Below are 16,258 nucleotides of genomic sequence, written 5' to 3'. Positions count from 1 at the left end.
TATGAATGGTCCAGACCATCTTGATTTCAATTTTCCAGGAAATAACTTGAATCGTGAATTGAAAAGAAGAACTCTGTCTCCTTCTTTAAATTCTTTTGAACTTCTGATTCTTTTATCATGCCATTTCTTCGTTCTTTCTTTATAGATTAACGAATTTTCCTATGCTTCATGTCTTAATTCTTCTAATTCGTTTAGTTGACTTAATCGTAGACATCCGGCTTCATGTAAATCAAGATTACATGTCTTCAAAGCCCAAAATGCTTTGTGTTCAATTTCTACTGGAAGATGACATGCTTTTCCATAAACAAGTCTAAAAGGTGTGGTTCCAATTGGAGTTTTGTAGGCTGTTCTAAAAGTCCAGAGTGCATCCTCCAATTTAATGGACCATTCCTTCGGATTTGATCCTACGGTTTTCTCTAGAATACGTTTTAAAGCTCGGTTGGTATTTTCAACTTGTCCACTTGTTTGTGGATGATATGCGGTGGAGATTTTATGAGTTACTCCATATCTTTTAAGAACTTTCTCAAGTTGATTATTACAGAAATGAGTACCCCGATCACTTATTAAAGCTTTCGGTGTTCCAAACCTTGCAAAAAGATGTTTTAAAAAGTTGACTACAACTCGTGCATCGTTAGTTGGGAGAGCTTGTGCTTCCGCCCATTTAGATACATAATCAATGGCTACGAGTATATATAGATTATTATGAGATTTTGGAAATGGACCCATAAAGTCAATACCCCAAATGTCAAATACTTCACATACTTGGATGACATTTTGTGGCATTTCATCACGTTGACTTATTTTTCCGGCCCTTTGACATGCATCACAGGATTTGCAAAGAAGGTGTGCGTCTTTGTAAATTGTAGGCCAATAGAATCCAGCTTCATAAACTTCTCTTGCTGTTAGTTGAGGCCCATAATGCCCTCCTGTTGGTCCTGTGTGACAATGGTTTAAAATTTTACTAGCTTCATCTCCAAATACACATCGGCGTATTATTCCATCGGGACAACTTTTAAACAGATGTGGATCTTCCCAGAAATAGTGTTTTATATCACTGAAGAATTTCTTTCGTCTTTGGTACGATAATCCTTTTTCAAGGAATCCACAAACTAAGTAGTTTGCATAGTCTGCAAACCATGGGATTTCTTTATAATCTATCTTCAATAGATATTCATCAGGAAAGTTGTCTTGTATGGCCGATTCATTTAGAACTTCTAATTCGGGATTTTCAAGACGAGAAAGATGATCAGCGGCGAGATTTTCTGCTCCTCTTTTATCTCGGATTTCAATATCAAACTCTTGTAAGAGTAAGATCCAACGGATTAATCTTGGTTTAGCATCTTGTTTTGAAAATAGGTATCTAAGAGCAGAATGGTCGGTATAGACCACCGTTTTTGCTAGAACGAGATATGATCGAAATTTGTCAAAAGCAAAGACAATAGCAAGGAGTTCTTTTTCAGTAGTTGTATAGTTCGTTTGTGCTCCTTGTAATGTCTTACTAGCATAATATATAGGTTGAAATCATTTTTCAATCCTTTGTCCTAAAACGGCTCCCATTGCAAAATCACTTGCATCGCACATTAGTTCAAGTGATTTTGCAATGTTCGATGCAATGTGCGATGCAAGTGATTTTGCAATGGGAGCCGTTTTAGGACAAAGGATTGAAAAACGATTTCAACCTATATATTATGCTAGTAAGACGTTACAAGGAGCACAAACAAACTATACAACTACTGAAAAAGAACTCCTTGCTATTGTCTTTGCTTTTGACAAATTTCGATCATATCTCGTTCTAGCAAAAACGGTGGTCTATACCGACCATTCTGCTCTTAGATACCTATTTTCAAAACAAGATGCTAAACCAAGATTAATCCGTTGGATCTTACTCTTACAAGAGTTTGATATTGAAATCCGAGATAAAAGAGGAGCAGAAAATCTCGCCGCTGATCATCTTTCTCGTCTTGAAAATCCCGAATTAGAAGTTCTAAATGAATCGGCCATACAAGACAACTTTCCTGATGAATATCTATTGAAGATAGATTATAAAGAAATCCCATGGTTTGCAGACTATGCAAACTACTTAGTTTGTGGATTCCTTGAAAAAGGATTATCGTACCAAAGACGAAAGAAATTCTTCAGTGATATAAAACACTATTTCTGGGAAGATCCACATCTGTTTAAAAGTTGTCCCGATGGAATAATACGCCGATGTGTATTTGGAGATGAAGCTAGTAAAATTTTAAACCATTGTCACACAGGACCAACAGGAGGGCATTATGGGCCTCAACTAACAGCAAGAAAAGTTTATGAAGCTGGATTCTATTGGCCTACAATTTACAAAGATGCACACCTTCTTTGCAAATCCTGTGATGCTTGTCAAAGGGCCGGAAAAATAAGTCAACGTGATGAAATGCCACAAAATGTCATCCAAGTATGTGAAGTATTTGACATTTGGGGTATTGACTTTATGGGTCCATTTCCAAAATCTCATAATAATCTATATATACTCGTAGCCATTGATTATGTATCTAAATGGGCGGAAGCACAAGCTCTCCCAACTAACGATGCACGAGTTGTAGTCAACTTTTTAAAACGTCTTTTTGCAAGGTTTGGAACACCGAAAGCTTTAATAAGTGATCGGGGTACTCATTTCTGTAATAATCAACTTGAGAAAGTTCTTAAAAGATATGGAGTAACTCATAAAATCTCCACCGCATATCATCCACAAACAAGTGGACAAGTTGAAAATACCAACCGAGCTTTAAAACGTATTCTAGAGAAAACCGTAGGATCAAATCCGAAGGAATGGTCCATTAAATTGGAGGATGCACTCTGGGCTTTTAGAACAGCCTACAAAACTCCAATTGGAACCACACCTTTTAGACTTGTTTATGGAAAAGCATGTCATCTTCCAGTAGAAATTGAACACAAAGCATTTTAGGCTTTGAAGACATGTAATCTTGATTTACATGAAGCCGGACGTCTACGATTAAGTCAACTAAACGAATTAGAAGAATTAAGACATGAAGCATACGAAAATTCGTTAATCTATAAAGAAAGAACGAAGAAATGGCATGATAAAAGAATCAGAAGTTCAAAAGAATTTAAAGAAGGAGACAGAGTTCTTCTTTTCAATTCACGATTCAAGTTATTTCCTGGAAAATTGAAATCAAGATGGTCTGGACCATTCATAGTCAAAAGAGTTTTCCCATACGGAACGATATAATTGATAAATTCAAATGGGATTGAATTTAAAGTTAATCACAATTTCAACACCACAGCTAACTAAGTATGGGGAGAATCAAGTCTTTAAAGGATAATATGTATTTCTGTTAGAGTTAGATTGTCTGTTTTCGTGTAGTTCTCGAAAATGGAACACGTATGGTCTTTCCCTAGCAGACCCTAAAGAACTAGTCTTCTCCCCCCATTCTGAATTTTTATTTTTTTTAGGTTTTTACAAAATGAAGACTGCCTGTGAACTAAACCATGGTCTAATGCTACACGCTTTGATCACTAAAAGAAATAATGACATACTACCGAGTGAAATAGTATCAGTAATCAGAGAAAGAATGGACGGAGTTAGAAAAGAATCCAGATGCGAAGATAATAAGTTACAATTTGGTAAAGGAAAATCAAAATCCGCAGCGAAAAGAAGAGCACGACACCTAGAAAGATGTCACAAATGCGGAAAATGGTCACATGGAGGTAAATGTTCAAATAATCAAACCTATTCAAATACCGAATTTGTTACTTTATGCAGAGACGGACCGTTCATATGTTTAGAAGAAAAGACACTGAATGCTCGAGGTTACGCCTATGTAGCCATGGAAAATCAATTAAACCGACTATCTTATGAATGGGATAGATCATATAACTAAGAAATCTATTTCACAGGTATGTCTGTACAGTTTTTATTTTTATTTTTATTTTTAACCTTTTGATAATAAACGCTAATTTGTTCGCTAAAAAGTATTAAATTGGTATTGAATAAAATTAGGTTTGGCGACCGAAATTATTGATATCATTCAAAAATTTATTACATCACTGCGAAATTTAACGTTTATTCTTAAGGTATAAATATCTTTAATCAATCAACCCAAAATATTTCAAAAATTCGTCATGAGTTAAATTAGGTCTTGGAACCGAAATAACTTTACCGAAAAGAGGGGCGCATATTTTTGATAATATTTGATTGATTAAAGTGGGATAAAAAGACAAAAAGATTTTTAAATTTATTTTTACCATGTTTTTTTTAAAATTAATATTTAAATCTTAAATTAATATTGTAAACTTTGTAAAAACAATATATTTAAAATTGTAAATATTTGAAAAATTAATATAAGTTTGATATGAATTTATAAATTTTTAAATTAAGTTTGGTGTGAATTTTTAATTTTTAAAATATAAATTTTTAATTTTATGCATTTCAAATTTTAAGTTTGGTGTGAATTTTTAATATTAATTTTGAATTTCATATTTAAGTTGTGTGAATTTAAAAACAAAAACTTACTTTATCTCATTAAGTTAAGAATATGATTTTTAAAATTCGTCGTAAGTTGAAGACTAGGTCTTTGAACCGAAATTGCTTTACCCAAGGGAGGGACGAGAACTTTTATTATCATTATTTTTAATCTTATTGAATTAAAGTATGCCAAAAACATTGAAAAAACCCAAAAATCTTAGCTTTTAAAACAATCGCTACAAACAGACAAATTTTAAAATTTTGTCGAAGGACGGACTAGGACATCGATCCGAAACGACCTCGTCCTAAATAATAAGGGAAACAAAATTTTAAAATTAAGTACTTAATTGTTTCAAAAGTTAATGATTATAAAAAAAAAAAAAAAAACAAACTCCACGAGTCGCGGAGTTTTAAGTGCATTTCGCCGCGACTCGCGGAGGGATGAAAAATCAGAAAAAAATAAAGAGCTGGAACAGATCAGTCCCAACCCCAAAACAATAAAAACCTGCGAAAAACACTCCGCAAAAACACGAAAAAAAACCCCCAAAATCACAATTTTTAACCGTTAATCACCAAATCTTTTGCTAAAATCATGTTAAGAAGGATGCTATCTAAGAATTACTCAAGAAAAACGGTAAATTTCTACACCTAAACACCATTTAATCCGAAATTTGGTGTTCTTGAGCTATTTTTTTCCCAATTTGATTTTGATGCTTTTTAGTGTAATTATGCTTAAATTGTTTATGTATTATGCTTGTATAACCTAGATTGATGCTGTTTAACATGATTAGAAGCCTTAAACTTCAAATTTTGAATAATCTAGGGTTTGTGTTCTTGAGCAAATTTAGGGCTTTTTGATATAAACAGGTTATGGCCGATTTTTGTCATGAATTGTTACTAAATTAAGTAGTGTAACATGTTTAGGTAGTTAAATGATCCAAACTTTGAGCCTAAACATGATTTTGAGAATTAAAGTGGACTTTTTCAAGTCTAAAATTCATGAACTTGATTTTTGAAAGATAATGCCATTTGAGACTTGTTTAATTGCTAGTAATGATTATTTTGACATGTTATTTGAGTTGAATGTTTATGAACTTGGCGAACATTTTCGTATCTGCTTATTTGAAAAAGTGTAGATTTGATAAAAATGTGAAAATGAGCTTAAGTTTGATATAAATTGATAATGTCATTGTAATTATTTTGATTGATGATTTTGCTGACACTAATGCATATTTGGATGCACAAAAATTGTGTTTGATGTGTTTTGCAGAATGAAAGGGGTGAATCTTCATCCCAAGCCCGCAATGCTCCTGCTGAGAATTTGGAACAACAGGAGGTGGATAACTACTACAAACAGGATATACCTCATCCAGTCATGACCTTTTCCGATATGCATTTGGAAGAGTTGCACCCGAACCTGAGATTTGACAGACTTTGGATAGATTATCCAAAATATCAACGGGGTTTGCATACTCTTCATTCCAAGGTTGTTGAGGTACCGAGGGTCATAGAATGGGGACCCTTAGAAGCTGTAGAATTGGCCGGGCCAATTAGGGAATTACTTGTACAGAGGTATGGTAATTCTTCTTTTAATGACTGGGTATGTTTATTCACCATACGTAGACCTGTATATAAAGTATGGTGTGAAGAATTGTTATGTAGTATAGAGTTGAATGATCGGGTAGCTAGTTTAACCGATCGTTCTTTTATTAGATTTTTGTTAGGCGGTTCGATGCGCCACATGTCTTTACTGGACATGGCTCAGGCTTTACGTATATATATGCCTGAGGAGTTAGCGTCTGCCGATTGTAGAGGATTGATACTAAACGGTAGAAAGATAGATGAGAATTTTGATACACACGGTGTGTGGAGTCAAATGACAAGCCATCACCGTTTCAAAGGGGGAAATTACTCTTATTTGGATATAGATAGAGCCGAATTAAGAGTGATACATAGGTTTTTAGCTAATTCGATTACACAAAGGGGTAAGAACAAAGAAAAAGTAAATGAACAGGATTTGTTTTACCATATGTGTATTCGAGACCCACAAAGCGCTGTAAGTATACCATATTGTGTGGGTTATTATTTATCAGCTATGGTTCGGGGGATGCGACCACATAGCATAATAGGAGGTGGTATTTTTATTACTTTGATTGGTGAATATCTCGGTGTGGATATAAGTCGGGGGGGATTATTACTAGAAGAGCCGGAACCCCGCGATACTATAGGTTTAAATGTATACCATGGTGCGAAAGTTTTGAAGAGGCGAAATAACGCCGCAGTACGATACCATGGTAGACATCCACAGGTGGAGAGAAACCAACAACAAGGTAATGTAGGAGGGGGGAATGAGATGCAAGAAATGCATAGGTTTATAGCTTCTCAGGAATACGAAAATGCTAGACAGAGAGCATTTGAAGATTGGCAAGTTCATCAGAACCAGATCATAGCTCATTGCCAACATATAGGTAGAAACTATATTCCTACACCGAAACCCATCTTCCCTCCTTGGTCTATAGAGATGCAGCCACCGTATCCTACGTATGACCCTGCCGAAGCATTCTATAGCACCTATGGTTATGCCTGGAACCCCTATTGGTACCAATATCATCCTTAGTTTACTTATTATTTTTTTTATTTTGTAATTTGTAATTATTGATACGTTTAATACTTTTGTTAATATTGTAATCATTTTTATAATTGTCTAACTTTTATTCTTAGATTTTAATAATTTTTGAATGTGGGGTAATATACCAAACTTCAAAAATATGTATATATGTTTGCAGTTTATCTTATGTACACAGCAGGGTAAAACAACGCATTTTCAAAGACTGGCATTAAGTTCAGCAAAAGCAACTAATTTTGACGACAAGATGCAAAATATATGTGAAATAACAACAAGACGGAATGAACAAATGATGTGCACCATTTATCATTCAGCAAACAAACGCCAATATATTTGGAAACTTTGGTAAAAATTTAATCATTTTCACACAAATCACCCTCAATAATTTAAATTGTTACTGATTTCTTGCAAATGAGGGCATTGCAAGATCTTAAGTGTGGGAAGGGGTTAAATTCTTTCGGATTTTAAAATTTTTATCTTAAACACTTGGTTACCATTAAAAATACTAGTAAAGCAGTAGTTGTATTAGAATCTAGTGCTCTCTGATAATAAAGAACAGCCCTAGTCTTATATACTGACTACCCAATTCTAGTAAAATTTTTCAATTAAATGAATTCAAATCATGTTTATACATATTTATGAACGATAAAACTAGGTTTTAACACCGAAATTATTGTTACCTCGGAAAGGACATAAATTGAGAAACAAACTAAAATGTTAAAATTCATTTAAAATGGAATAGAGGACGATAAAAAGGAAAATAAAAGCCAAGTGTGAGAAAATTTACCAAGTTATTTTAAACATATGTCACATATATCTGTAACAAATAACTGAAAATACTTTTGCTTTGGACTAAACTAAACTGTTTTTACCCGATGAAAGAAAAGAAGAGATGGATCTACACGATGAATCAATTCCATCATTAAAAGGAAGTAAAGTCTTCCGAAAAAGACACGCGCTTCTTGATTTAGGTCATGAAGTTGTCGTCCAGACCAGCTGTAGGTTGACGAAAAATCTAGAAAAGTCATCACTAAAATCAGCAGGAAATCCACGGACCTCAGCATTAAACAGGGTCGCCATGTGGTCAGATTTATCCTAACCATGAGAAGGATTTATCTCGTACAATGGGGGGGCACCGTGCAAATTAGCTTGATAAGACTAATGAATCAGATCCCCAGAAAGGATAATCTCCTTAAAGATTAAAAATCAGCTTTTAAGACTGATATTACTCAATCCTAGAGATTGACCTTAAAGATTGAGAATTCAAACTCATGGAATTCAATGATATCTAAACTCGAGCTTGAACGAGAAAATATTTTGATCAAAATTATAAACCGATTTGTTTTCTGAAAACCCTATTTTCAATACGTTCATTACCATTGAACGTAAAATCCTAGGAATTCACCTGAAATTCATTAGGTCACCTGAACTAAATCGGGTGTCAACCGTAAGAACGGTGGTTGCATAGTGGTCAAAGACAGGACCTTGTGCCAGACCGAAAAATTATAAGGGTGAGCTTTACTATTGCTCCTACCAAGGATAGTAATTGCGTCCGACACGTTATAGACCATAATTAAAAGCATGTCAGGGGACATTGCCTTAACAGTTGCTTGTTCAACGCTTTCCTTTACAACCGGACGGTAGTTTGCCGAAAGGTAATATACGGAACAAGTAAACTGGACGTGTTGCTTTCCTAATACAAGGTTAGCAAGTGGGTGACACAAAACCGCAAGTTTTGAACTAAAATTTTCAAATCTGAAACCCACCAAACCCACAAAAATATTTTGCAAACACCGGTAAAGGGTTATTCCGGAAAACTTATCTAGGGTAAAAACTAGATTTAATTTTCAAAAGATCAAATGTTTTCATAAAGATCCAATTTCCTTAATGGATCTAATTTTTTATAGTCATGTGGGACTGTAAACCATATCGTTACTACCATTGTTTATACCGCCGTATAGAAATCACTGATGTACAAAGTGTGATGAATAAAGAAGTGATTCTAGTATTTCAAGACAATATTGCTTGAGGACAAGCAACGCTCAAGTGTGGGAATATTTGATAATGCTAAAAACGAACATATATTTCATAGCATTATTCCTCAAGAAAGACAAGCTTTTAGTTGCAATTGTTCTATTTACAAGTGATATTCGTTTAAATAATAAAAGGTGAAGACAAAAGACAGATTCGACGAATTGAAGACGCAAACGACCAAAAAGCTCAAAAGAACAAAAGACAATCAAAAAGGTTCCAATTATTGATAAGAAACGTCTCGAAATTACAAGAGTACAAGATTCAAAACGCAAAGTATAAGATATTAAATTGTACGCAAGGACGTTCGAAAATCCGGAACCGGGACCAGAGTCAACTCTTAACGCTCGACGCAACGGACTAAAAATTACAAGTTAACTATGTATATAAATATAATATAATATATAATTAATTATATTAATTATATATATATTATATATATATATTATAAACCGTCGGTAAACAAAGAGCCAAACTCCTCTGAGCTGTAAAAGTAACCTCCGCGACTCGCGGAGTTTGAAGGCAAAATTCACCGCGAGTCGCGGAGCCCCAAAAATCGAAATTCCCTATAAAGCCAACCGAATTCTGATCACAATTCATATCTTTTTCTTCTCTTATCATACGTAAAATTTATATATATATATATATAATTTATATTTTAATTTTAATTTTAATTCTAATAATAAGGGTATGTTAGCGAATGTTGTAAGGGTGTAAGTCGAAATTCTGTCCGTGTAACGCTACGCTATTTTTAATCATTGTAAGTTATGTTCAACCTTTTTACATTAATGTCTCGTAGCTAAGTTATTATTATGCTTATTTAAAACAAAGTAATCATGATGTTGGGCTAATTACTAAAATTGGGTAATTGGGCTTTGTACCATAATTGGGGTTTGGACAAAAGAACGACACTTGTGGAAATTAGAGTATGGGCTATTAATGGGCTTTATATTTGTTTAACTAAATGATAGTTTGTTAATGTTAATATAAAGATTTACAATTGGGCGTCCCTATAAATTACCATATACACTCGATCGGACACGATGGGTGGGGTATTTATATGTACGAATAATCGTTCATTTAACCGGACACGGGAATGGATTAATAGCCACTAGAATAATTAAAACAGGGGTGAAATTACATTTAAGGGTAATTGGTGTAATTGTTAACAAAGTAGTAAAACCTTGGTTTACACGCAGTCGATAACCTGGTGTATTCATTAAACAAAGTATTAAAACCTTGTTACAATTCGAATCCCCAATTAGTTGGAATATTTAACTTCGGGTATAATAATAATTTGACGAGGACACTCGCACTTTATATTTATGACTGATGGACTGTTATGGACAAAAACCAGACGGACATATTAAATAATCCAGGACAAAGGACAATTAACCCATGGGCATAAACCTAAAATCAACACGTCAAACATCATGATTACGGAAGTTTAAATAAGCATAATTCTTTTATTTCATATTTAATTTCCTTTATTTTATATTTAATTGCACTTCTAATTATCGCACTTTTATTTATTGTTATTTAATCGCACTTTTAATTATCGTACTTTTTAATTATCGCAATTTTATTTTATCGCACTTTTATTATTCGCAATTTCATTATCGTTATTTACTTTACGCTTTAAATTAAGACTTTTATTTATTTAATATTTTACATTAGGTTTTAACTGCGACTAAAGTTTTAAAATCGACAAACCGGTTATTAAACGGTAAAAACCCCCCTTTATAATAATAATATTACTTATATATATATATTTGTATTTTTATAAAAGTAAACTAATATAGCGTTGAGCTTTGTTTAAAGATTTCCCTGTGGAACGAACCGGACTTACTAAAAACTACACTACTTTACGATTAGGTACACTGCCTATAAGTGTTGTAGCAAGGTTTAAGTATATCCATTCTATAAATAAATAAATATCTTGTGTAAAATTGTATCGTATTTAATAGTGTTTTCTGCGAAAATTAATAACTATTTTATATACACCTCGCATAACATCAAGTATTTTTGGCGCCGCTGCCGGGGATCTAACATAAACGCCGGAAGCGCAACGCTAATATATAAAAAAAAAAGGATTTTTTTTGTTTACTTTTATTAAAATTCGTTTTTGTAAAAATACGTTTTAATTATTTAAAAATATAAAAAGAAAAACAAAAATATAAGTATTTTTAAGATTTTGTTAAATATTTAAGTTTTATAAGTTTCTTTATTTTTAGTTTAGTTTATAAAAATATAAGTTTTATTAAATATCTTTTATTTAAAAAAAAAACAGAAAACAGAAAATAAAAATAAATAAATAAAGAAAAACGCGTTGAAATTATAAGCTGTCATCTGAATTCTGGAACCCCGCGACTCGCGGGGTTTGAAGCATTAAATACCGCGACTCGCGGAGGGTACCTGACACACGAACAGGAAGCCCTAATTCAGCATTAATTACGGTTTATTATTAATTATAATTATTATTTAACCCTAATTATTATTATTATTATTATTAGTTTTATTTTTACTTTTACTTTTTATTTAATTTATGTATTTAGTATTAATAAGTTTAATTAAATTATAAAATTAGTAGTTTTATTAAATAAATAATATAAAAATAATATTTTTATAAAAATTGTACTTTTTACAACTTTTTATATATTTTTATATTTTGACCCTTTTTAATCGTTGTAGCGTAATATTTGTATTTTTTCGCTCATATTTAATTTTAAACTTAGTGTTTGCCATAGTCATTTTTACTCCTAGATTTTTAGGCTTTGCCGTAGAATTCCTTAAGTGCTTTTTCTTTAGACTAAGATTTAGGTACTTTAGAATTTTGCGACGCCTTTTTAAGTTTTAGTTTCTTTTTAAGTTATTTCCATTTGGGATTTAGTTTTTCCTGTAAGCTTTAATATTTTTAGACACCTTTTACTATGTATCAATTATCATTCCAATTAGTGATTTCAATTTGCGATTATAATTTCAAGTTAGTTGTAGTAATAAGGTTAGGTTAGTCAAGTATTTTTAAATTTTTTATAAGTTTCTTTTATTTTTCCGTCACCTTTTATTTTTTTCAACCATTTTTCTTTTTCAATTTTTTTTCCGACGAACTCTTTTTCTTTCTTATTTCTCGCGATTCTAGTTTTAGGACATAGATTTTTATTCTACTTCTTATCTAAATTTCTTAAAATTACGAAAATTTATTTTAAGTGGTTAAATTAATAGACATCAAAATTTTCTGGTTCGTAGTAATAGTTGGATTTGTACGTGGACCGGGTTATTGGAGTCAAACAGTCCTCAATTATATTGAGACCAAACGAATCCTGCCCCTCTGCTGCATCTTTTGGCTATTCGAAACGTGGGCAAAATCAGAAAAGTCGATTAATTGGATAACTTATTATAATTTTTCTTTCCTTTTAAAAACTAATAGGATATTCAGTGAATGCACCGAGTAAGACGTTCATCACCTTTTGTACGTTCACCACCTGTAACTAGATCAAGACATTTAGCAAATATAACCGCCGTTGATTTTTCTTTAGAATCGTCATCCAGTAGACCAAGTACTTCAGTTGAAATCTCCGATAATCCATTTTTTGAACCCAACATCACAATTGAGAATCCGGAGAATATTCAGGAACGGTTCATAGATCCTGAACCATTAAACTTTCCTCCGGAGCCACCAATCATTCAAACAGAGGTTGTTAAAGAACGAACCATTAAATCAGAATCATCTAGTGATACCGATTCAACAAATTCAATTATGGAGAATCTGGAACCTTTAAGTATGGAAGACCGAATGAGAGCTAAACGCACTGGCCAAGGTCACGCAATTACTCATCCAGACATTAATGCGCCAGATTATGAAATCAAAGGACAAATTTTACACATGGTGACTAATCAATGCCAATTTAGTGGTGCGCCGAAGGAAGATCCAAATGAACATCTACGTACCTTTAATAGGATCTGCACACTATTTAAAATTCGAGAAGTGGAGGATGAACAGATATATCTCATGTTATTTCCCTGGACTTTAAAGGGAGAAGCCAAAGATTGGTTGGAATCGTTACCTGAAGGGGCGATTGATACATGGGACGTTTTAGTTGACAAATTTCTTAAACAATTCTTTCCTGCATCTAAAGCCGTAAGACTTCAAGCAGAAATTGTTACGTTTACACAGAAACCAAATGAAACTCTATATGAGGCGTGTACAAGATATGGAAAGTTGTTAAGAGGATGTCCGCAACATGGTTTAGACACCTGTCAAATAGTACAAATATTCTACCAAGGATGCGACATCACTACAAGGAAAGACATAGATATAGCAGCTGGTGGTTCTATTATGAAGAAAACCGAAACTGATGCTTACAAAATTATTGATAATACTGCTTCCCACTCACATGAGTGGCACCAAGAAAAAGATATCGTTAGATCATCTAAAGCAGCTAGAGCCGATTCTAGCCATGACTTAGATTCCATTTCCGCAAAGATAGATGCTGTGGAAAGACGAATGGAAAAGATGACTAAGGATATTCACTCAATACGAATTAGTTGTGAGCAGTGTGGAGGACCACATTTGACAAAAGATTGTCTCAGTATTGAATTAACAATGGAACAAAGAGAGAATATTTCATACATAAACCAAAGGCCTGGAAATAATTATCAGAATAATTATCAACCGCCAAGACCGATTTACAATCAAAACCAGAATTATAACCGAAATATTCCATACAACAACCAACAAGGTCCTAGCAATCAACAAATATCCAATAATACTTATAATCAGCAAAGACCGAATTTTCAAAACAAACCACCACAACAAACCGATGATAAAAAGCCGAATTTAGAAGATATGATGACGAAGCTAGTTGAAACTCAAACGCAGTTTTTCACATCTCAAAAACAAACTAATGAACAAAATGCTCAAGCATTTAGAAATCAACAAGCTTCTATTCAAAATCTGGAACAAGAAGTAAGTAACCTAGCAAGGTTAATAGGTGAAAGAAAACCGGGAAGTCTACCTAGTGATACAAATGCTAACCCCAGGAATGAAATAGCTAAAGCTATTACCACAAGAAGTGGTACAACACTTAAACCACCTGAAATACCTGTAACTTCTGATGAAACTATTCCTACTCCACAAGAACCACAACCTGATCAAGATAAGGAAAAAGAACCGGTAGTTGAAAAAGTTAATGAAGATAACACAGTTAAGGATAAACCTTATGTTAAACCATACCAACCACCACTTCCTTACCCGAGTAAAATGAAGAAAGAAAAACTTGAAGCCGAGCAATCCAAATTTTTGGATATGTTTAAACAGATAAATGTAAATCTTCCTTTCATTGATGTGATTTCAGGAATGCCAAGATATGCTAAATTCTTGAAAGATCTAATCTCAAATAGAAAGAAAATGGAAGAACTCTCGGCTGTTACTATGAATGCTAATTGTTCAGCAGTGCTGTTGAATAAGATACCAGAAAAATTATCTGATCCAGGAAGTTTCACAATTCCATGTTTTCTGGGTAGTCTTAGTTCAATAGAAGCATTGGCAGACTTAGGTGCTAGTATAAATCTAATGCCGTATTCACTATACGCTAAACTAGACCTTGGAGAATTGAAACCAACCAGAATAAGCATACAACTAGCCGATAGATCAATAAAATATCCTAGAGGGATAATGGAGAACATGCTAGTTAAAGTTGGTACTTTAGTATTTCCAGTAGATTTTGTTGTTTTGGACATGGAAGAAGATTCTCAAGTTCCTCTCATATTAGGAAGACCATTCTTAAACACGGCTAAAGCAATGATAGACGTGTTCGGTAAGAAACTGACCCTAAGTATAGAGGATGAGAGTGTTACCTTTTCAGTTGATAGAGCAATGCAACAACCACAATCTGCAGATGATACATGTTATTATATTCAAACTATAGATGCACATGCAGAATTATTAGAAGAATTTCCAGAATTACAAGGAACAGGAGAATGTTCTTTAGGAGAAGGTAAAGAACCAATTGATGAAGCTGAAATGTTAGCTACACTTATAGCTAATGGATATGAACCAACAACAGAAGAAATTCAAATGCTAAAAGAAGAAGACAGATATCGATATAAATCATCGATAGAAGAACCTCCGAAATTAGAGTTAAAGCCACTTCCAAACCATTTGGAATACGCTTATTTACATGGTGAATCTGAATTACCTGTAATAATATCGTCTTCTCTTACTGAAAATGAGAAATCACAACTCATTTCTGTGTTAAAAGCTCATAAATCAGCCATTGCATGGAAGATTCATGATATTAAAGGAATAAGTCCTTCGTATTGCACACATAAAATCCTTATGGAAGAAGGTCATAAAACGTATGTGCAACGCCAACGAAGACTAAATCCTAATATGCAAGATGTAGTTAAGAAATAGATTATTAAACTGCTAGATGCAGGTTTAATTTATCCAATCTCTGATAGTCCATGGGTAAGCCCAGTTCAATGCGTGCCTAAGAAGGGTGGCATGACTGTCATTACAAATGAGAAAAATGAGCTTATTCCTACTAGGACTGTAACAGGATGGCGTGTATGTATTGATTATAGAAAATTAAATGACGCCACCAGAAAAGATCACTTTCCCTTACCTTTCATAGATCAAATGTTGGAAAGATTAGCCGGAAATAGTTACTATTGTTTTCTAGATGGATTTTCCGGATATTTTCAAATTCCAATAGCACCCGAAGACCAAGAGAAAACCACATTTACGTGCCCTTATGGTACTTTTGCTTACAAACGCATGCCATTTGGACTTTGTAACGCCCCTGCAACCTTTCAAAGGTGTATGATGGCGATTTTTCATGACATGATAGAAGAATGCATGGAAGTTTTCATGGATGACTTTTCAGTCTTCGGTGATACATTTAAATCATGTCTACTTAATCTGGAACGAATGCTAATTAGATGCGAACAATCAAATCTAGTACTTAATTGGGAGAAATGCCATTTCATGGTTAAAGAAGGCATCGTTCTTGGACATAAAATTTCAAAAGAAGGAATTGAAGTGGATAGAGCTAAAGTAGATGTAATTGCTAAACTTCCACATCCCACCAATGTTAGAGGAGTTAGGAGTTTTCTAGGGCATGCCGGTTTTTACCGAC

General features: G+C 33.4%; 1 pseudogene; it reads right to left on the bottom strand.

The window, feature by feature from the left end:
- LOC139854708 (uncharacterized) overlaps nucleotides 1-16,258 on the bottom strand; it is a 180,974-nt pseudogene that overhangs the window by 53,870 nt on the left and 110,846 nt on the right.

The sequence above is a fragment of the Rutidosis leptorrhynchoides genome, chromosome 6, assembly GCF_046630445.1.
Source record: "Rutidosis leptorrhynchoides isolate AG116_Rl617_1_P2 chromosome 6, CSIRO_AGI_Rlap_v1, whole genome shotgun sequence".
NCBI classification, from domain to species: Eukaryota; Viridiplantae; Streptophyta; class Magnoliopsida; order Asterales; family Asteraceae; genus Rutidosis; species Rutidosis leptorrhynchoides.
Note: the sequence above shows the minus strand (reverse complement) of the source record. Positions and strands in the feature narration are given on the sequence as shown.